Raw genomic sequence first — 7,578 nt, forward strand, 5'->3', positions numbered from 1 at the left:
TTACAGAACACATTGAACGTGTGTGAGACACACTACATTCTTGCAGAATGAATCATCAGATTAGTGAGGAAGAACTTTAGAATGGACAGTACCTACAGAGAATGTTTATAATAATAGCTAACAATAAACCTGAGAACGAAAAAAAGTATATTATGCCATTGTGACAATTCCACAAAAAAATTCAGCTTGGGCTGTATTATCTTTTCTGATTTAGTCTCCCCTATGATCCCATGATTCTTCCCATGCAATCCCTGTTCTTCCACTCTTCCCTATGAGCTATCCTGTCTATCCAAGAAACATGGATTATTATTGTTATAAATTCTTAAAAAGAGGTAATATCCAAACTATGAATTGCCTCTGAGAGATGCAGATTGAAGTTTAATTAATAATGCTAGATTTACTTAGATTTAGTGGGTCTCCTGAGCTCAGCAGGTAAGCAAGCCCATCTGGATTCCTTAGTGGAAAATAAATATTTTCTCTCCTTGGTAGCTGTGGAACAGTGTAATAAATATTTATGTGGCCTTCTCTTCATCCTTTGCCTCTAATTAGTGTAGGTAAATGTAGTAAAATAGCTTGGAAAAAGGTCCTCAGGAGTATCACTTGGCTACAAATCATGTTGATTTGGTAAATGGAGGGAGAGGAGTGGGGTTTCCTGAAATGAATAATTCTGCCTACCTGAAAGTCTCTTGTTACAGTCCTATCTCAAATAAACCATACAGTAACACTTCTCGTAACTGAGAGGAATAGAGGGAGAGGGAAGTGGGGGCTTAAAAATTGTGAAAATACACTACAGACCTAGAGAACATTATTTGCTTCCAGGGATGCAAATAAGCCATCAACAAGGGCTTAGGGACAATGCAGACAGGTACCAGTGGGAAGTGAGCCAGTGAGGTACCTATTAAAATCAGTGGAAGTTAGTTAGGGGCCTCACCCACATAGGCACTTTTCTGAAAATCCCACTAAGTGCCTGTCTGTATCTTTAGGCACTTAATATCCTTTGAAACTCTGGACCTTAGTTACTGCAGATAGATAGCCAGGACATGCAAAATGTATGCCAATCTGTGGACAGGCAGCCTCAATTACTTTTGTCAGGGCCAGGTTGTGACTGGGAACACCACTTCCACAAATGCCCCAGGTGCAGGGTGATACCACCCCAGACCTTACTCAAGGTCATTTCTTACCAGAACAATCTATCCATAAAATGTTAAAATGAGGCGCATGAATCTACTTGTACTTGATAGGGAAGCAGTAAACAGCTACAGTAACAGTCTGATTACATTATCTGGCTTTTATCTGATGCATAAAAAAAACCTGTGAGCAGAAGAAAATGAACTTAATTTTAACACTGTACCTGTTTATAAAACTCTGCTGCCATGGAAACTTGATGCTACTGCTTTTCTTTGCATCAATCTCACACCTCAATCTCTGTAACAACCTTCAGATAGGATTGTTCTTTCCCCATCCAGTCTATGGTCAGCACTCAGATTTTAACTGCTTAATGCTCTTAGAGGACTTTATGCCTGCAACAACTTCTGTGCTTGATTATTGGCTTTTAATTTTCCATTCTGATGCTCCCAACATTATCATTAAGATTTTTGTAAAAAAGGTTAACACCCTAGAAGAGCAAAACCCTGTTTTATTCCACACAAAATAGCTTCTGTGAAGAATCCCAGTGGAAGAAGTTTGCTTCTGCTGGAACATAAAGCAGGGATCCTCATTTCCAAATGTAGTGCCACTGCTACTTGAACTACAAGAATAGCCATGAGTTGAGGGCATGTAGTCAGAAGCTTAATCCAGAGCAAGTGAAGATATGCTGCTGGATTGGGAAAAGCAACTAGAAAAGATGGCAAGAGTGACATCTGCTCTTCAGGTTGAAGAAGTGCACCCACTATTTGTGATAGTTTCACAGTCTTGGAATTTCATTAAATTGTGAGCTTCTCTTGAAAGGGACTTTCTTCTGGCTGGGTGTGATTGAAAAAAATCAACTGGCTCTTTCTGTTATTGCACTTATTCCTATTAACCATGCCTTTGACACCTGAAGGCTAGACTGTTGTAACGTGCTCAGTGTGGGGAGGCACAGTGGGACCACTCAGAAGCTTAAGTTAAATGCAAAATGCTGCGATCCACTTGTTGAGAACAATGAGTGTATAACCACCAATACTTCAGGAAATGTACTGGTGTCCAATAGGTAGATTTCAAGTGGCTGGCAATAACCTAAACAGAATGGAATTGGATTGAGTGACCTGAATATCCATCTCTCTCCTCAGGCCGTGCTGGCACAGTTGAGAACAATGGAGGTACTCAAGTCGGAACCCCAAGTTATAAATCAGAGGGAGTGCCTGGATAGGGCTCTTTTCTAAGAGGATCAATGTATCTAGAATGCAGTTCCCTCCTTGGTCCACCAGACCTGGATTTGCTAAGTTTTTGGGCAGTCTGCAAGGCTTCTGGGTTTTTTTGGGGAAATCCTGTAAGCTGAAAATGAGTAAATGGAGTTGTGGTGATCTGAAGTATTCTAACAGTGCATGATAGCTTTTCCTAATGGCTTGTGTTTTTAAAAAAATAAAAATTAAGGAAGTGCTTCCAGTGCTAGATAGGTGCCAAGAAAAATTGCTTTTGAATTAACCTTGCATATACTGTATGTTGTCACAACTCTTCTGTAAAGATAAGGCATGCTATAGATCAGAGATAGTCTTGGAGTGACAAACATCAGTGGGTTGGCACAGGAGATGGAAGAAGACTGGGAGATGAAGAGAGTCCTTACCCAAACCTCTGAATCTTTAGAAGTGATATGGGATTACTCTTGTTTTACTGAAAATCAGTTTTCCTATCCCTGCTTATGAAAAAATAGAGATGTCCCTGTTTCTGAAATCCAGCATGCTCCATCCAGGGCCAGTTCAAATACACCTTGTGTCCTATGTGAAGCCATTCATTTGGAGTCTCCAGCTATGAGGTCCAAGATTCTGTAAGTGATCTTCTTCCCAGCACCTATGATGCAAGCTGGAAAGGTATGTTCAGTCCCTTGGAGGGGAATGGGTCTTGAATCCAGATAGTGTGTGTGTGGAGGGAGCTGGGGGAGGGGGTAAGCAATGGGGATTTCCTTTTAAACAGGAGAAAAGAGGAATGCAATGTGCTTAAGATCATGATCCCCTGTAAGTGGGATTCTCCACAGGTGGCTCAAGAAGCTGTCAGCATGAAGCATCACCTATTCCATACCACGCACCACCAGAACATGAGCAGTAAACACCATGCTAGTGTTAGCAAAACTCAGCCAAAAAGCTTGAAAGCAGCACTAAAGTGACAGTATTTAGAGACCGTGACATTAGTTCATATTCAGGTACATGGAAGAACTCTGAAGACAACATAGCCACTCCAGCAGCAGTCAGAACAGTAGCATTTTTAAAACATTAGCCAAACACCAGTGTGTAATTAGTTGTAGATAAACGTGGGAGCAGCCATTGCAACTAGCTCCAGAAGAAAAAACGAAGCAACTGGGACGCAGGAGGTAACTGTTATTAAAGTGAACAAGCTTAAATTTCAAGACAGGTTATCAGCAGGAAGCTGAGCTAGTCAAGAAGTAACATTTTAAACTGAAGTGCTTTAAAAAATAAAGCTCATCCTGAAACCATCCCCTGACCTTCAACCTGAACCTAAATGGCTCAGCACAAGTAGGGGTGGAAAAATAATTAACAAGGTAATTGGGGAGTGGGTAAAATATCATGTGATCATTTGAGAGTGATATCCTACCCATACTCTTGTTTCTTCTCCTTTGTCATTTATTAGAATTTCAGAGGCCCAATTCACAAGAGCAGAATTCAACACAATGCTATCTTATCTATTTCAAGATTTCATATTGCTACCCATCACGGTAGTATCTGAGCACCTTTTTGCATACATCGATTGGCAATAGTGAAATCCCTAGCAGACATCATGGAGTCTCTGGCTCTTCTCTTTTCTGCAGTATAGATACTCTACTTGGATGTAATGACTTGCATCACCAACAGCTGAGAAAGAGGCATTTTGAAATACAGTAAATGAATGCATAGCACTGTAAGAAATGCACAATAGAGTAGGTTGATTATAAATCTGGTGCACAACTGTTTTTTTCCTTGACAGACAAGAACAATGAGGTATTCCTATTTCAGTTCAGATAATGAACATGGCTGTGATAGTCTCTACTGTAAAAAATTAAAAATCTCACCTTATGATATTAGCTTCCTCTTGCAAGGACTCTCCTTACTGCTCCCTTTCCCCCCAGAACAGCCTTTTTGCCCTGCCTGTCCCCATCTCCCCAGCATAGTAGCCATAACCTTATCAAATGATTTTGTAACCAATTAACTTTAGCCCATAATGCTCCACCATATAAATCAAGGCTTTGCTGTGTGCTCTTGGTCTAGTGTGCTGCATTGTACAACAAGCATTAACTTTTTTTGTTGTGCTAATTTTATCTGGCATGGCTCTAAACTTATTTAATTCACTACTAAGAGACAGACAGTACTAGTTTTGCAACACAAAAATGTCTGAAATGAGCCAAAGAAGCAACTGGTAGAAGATTACTTAGCGGGCTACTTGACTATACCGACCACTGAAATAGTAAACATGATTTAGAAAGTCTGTTTTTCTAGAATTTTAGAACCAGTCTTTATTTTTCCTATTTTAATAGAGGAATACTAGCCTTCTCTGACATGAATTTGTGACTTGATGCAATGGGTAGTAGTATACAGTATCTCTTGCTGTTCTTCGATTTGCTAAATTCATAGAAATTAGAGATGGAAAAGTGTTAAACCATCTACTCTATCTGCTCATCAATACAGGACATGCTAGCTAAATACACCGTCTTTATCCATTCATTTTTGATAGTCTCAAGCTGCAGGCACATAGGGACCCCCTGGGGCATCATGCAACCCTGGCATATAAGCCCTTTCATGAATTTATAAAGCCACTATCACTACCAAGCCTGTTGGAAGCTGATGGAGAACTTTACTCATCTGATAGCTAGAAACCTTTTTCTCATTTCCAATTCATGGCCAGTTTATACCCACTTGTACTTGTGTCAACATTGTCCTTTATCTTACAAAACTTCTCTCTCTGCTATTTGCCCCTTGATGTATTTATAAAGAGAAATCATATTCTTTTTGAGCATTCATCATCCTGCTACCCGTGGATGAAGATTCTGCAGTCTAACAGATCTCACTGTTCAGGAATTTTTTATGGCATTCAACCTAAATTTCCCATTTCTTCATTTCATCCCATCACTTCTAATACTAATGCCTTGGTTCTTGTCACTCCTCTTGGTGTTCACATAGATAGTTACCTTGTCCCCACCCTGCCTTTGTCATTTAACCAAGCTATCCACAGTTTATTGTTTTACTATTTCCTGCAGCCCGGTAATCATCTTGCTCAATTAGCAACTCATTTAAATAGGGATTAAAAATTGTTCCTTCCTATATCTTTCTGGCATTGAGCAGCGCTTAGCTGAATGTAGTATTTCATGGGCAGTCTCACTAGAACCATCTAAAGGAGGATTATTGGCTCCCTGCTCCTGTTACAGTATCTCTGCATGAGCTGCCCAAATTAGCATTGATCCTTTTTTGCTGCCACATCACATTTGTAAATTGAGATTTAATTTGCTATCAGTTATTACCTCCTGGTCCCTTAACATTACTGCTTTCTAGGTTACTCCCTCCTCTTTCCAGGTTCTAACTCCAGTTTATTTTCTGCCCCCTATTTCCAATCTCTCTAGGTCACTATATCATTTCTCTCTGCTCATTAAAGTCTTTAATGCTATCCGGGTTAGTATCACTGTAAATCTTATTAATATCCTAGGTTTAGTTACACATCACATGGTTAATGAACCGGGGCAGCTCCAGGCCCCAGCACGCCAAGCTCGTGCTTGGGGCGGCGTGCCACGGGGGGCGCTCTGCCGGTCGCTGGGAGGGCGGCAGGCAGGGTGCCTTCGGCAGAGTGCCTGCGGAGGGTCCGCTGATCCCGCGGCTCCGGGGGACCGCAGAGGGTCCCCCGGAACCGCGGGACCGGCAGAGCGCCCCCCCTCGGCATGCTGCCGTGCTTGGGGCGGCGAAATGTCTAGAGCCACCCCTGTAATGAACATGTTGAATAAAAGACTTGATCCCTGTGACTGTCCCACATGTTGAAGTTTATTTGTTTTTAACTGTCCTCCTGCCAGTTTTTAATCTGCTTGATAGAGTTCATATGCAAGTCAAACTGAACTAATTTTAAGGGTAAGATTCCATGGCATGCTGGCCCAATTATCTGTTCCATCTGAGCTCTGCTCAGTGCAAGAATAGAGAGAATGGACAAAGGTGGCTTGAAACTATTTGTGTGTTATTTGTATTCTCAGCACTGCTGGGACCTGTCCAGGTCCCATCTGAATTAAAGTGATTTCAAGGCTGCTTTATTGACTGCCCTGTTCCAACAGCTCTGTAGGGTCTAGACACACACACCCTCGCTCCAGCAACATGTCCTCTAAACCACTGGTTGCAAAGGGTAGGGCAGCATAGAGCCATTCCCTCTGCTCCTTGCTACTCCAAAAAGCCTTTTGATGCTGGCTGTGTTCCTCAGGTCACATCTGACTCCTTTGCAGCATCTTCACACCATCAGAGCAGAGTAAATAGGCTGGGCCACAACTGAGAATTGTTCCTACTGTACCAAATACTTTACTAAAACCTAGATGGATTATATCTACTTTACCATTCGTCTGCTTTTTTGTAATTCTGTCAGACAAAGCAATCAAGTGTCTTACAAGATTTGTTCTTTAGAAATTTGTCTATAGTTCCATCATCCCCACTTTTGTTTACTTCTCCTCTCAATATTCATTCCATTATTTTACTAGAGACTAAAGCTGGATTTACCAAGCAGAAATTGCAAGGATCTCACTTCTTTCCCTTTTCAGAAATTGGTACCTTATTTTCTTTTTTGCTCCCAATTGTGTGATACTTTCCCATAACTTTTGAAAAGTAACTGTTAGTGTTTTCATAAGTCTTGTGGCACCTTATAGACTAACAGATGTATTGGAGCATAAGCTCTGGAAATTTCCACTACATGCATCTGACGAAGTGGGCATTCACCCACAAAAGCTTATGCTCCAATACGTCAGTTAGTCTATAGGGTGCCACAGGACTCTGTCACTTTTTACAGATCCAGACTAATACGGCTACCCCTCTGATTCATAAGTCTTGTTAGCCAATTTTTTATATGCTAAGGTGTCTCCTGTCAGGCTCTGGTGTCTTGTATATATTGAAGTTTTGCAAGTATCTACTTGCCTGCCTTTAGTAATATCTATTTTTTTTAAGTCTTCATATTTCATAATTTAAATTCTTTTACAATGTTTCTTGTTAAAGAAGGATTTTGAAAAGGAGTTTCTACTCTAAAATCCCTGTCATCCTCCTTTATTAATGGAGCAACTTTCTTTCTTATACTCTTTCCCTGACACTTTTGTAAAACTTTTTATACTCTGTAATCCATTCTAACTTGTTCTATCTCTTAATTTTCGTTATCTTTTTTCTTTTACCCCTTCAAAGCCTGATTGACACAGTGCATTGTTGTTTAGTTGCTTCCCTTCTT

This window comes from Mauremys mutica, chromosome 7 (genome assembly GCF_020497125.1).
Source record: "Mauremys mutica isolate MM-2020 ecotype Southern chromosome 7, ASM2049712v1, whole genome shotgun sequence".
In the NCBI taxonomy this organism is placed as follows: domain Eukaryota; kingdom Metazoa; phylum Chordata; order Testudines; family Geoemydidae; genus Mauremys; species Mauremys mutica.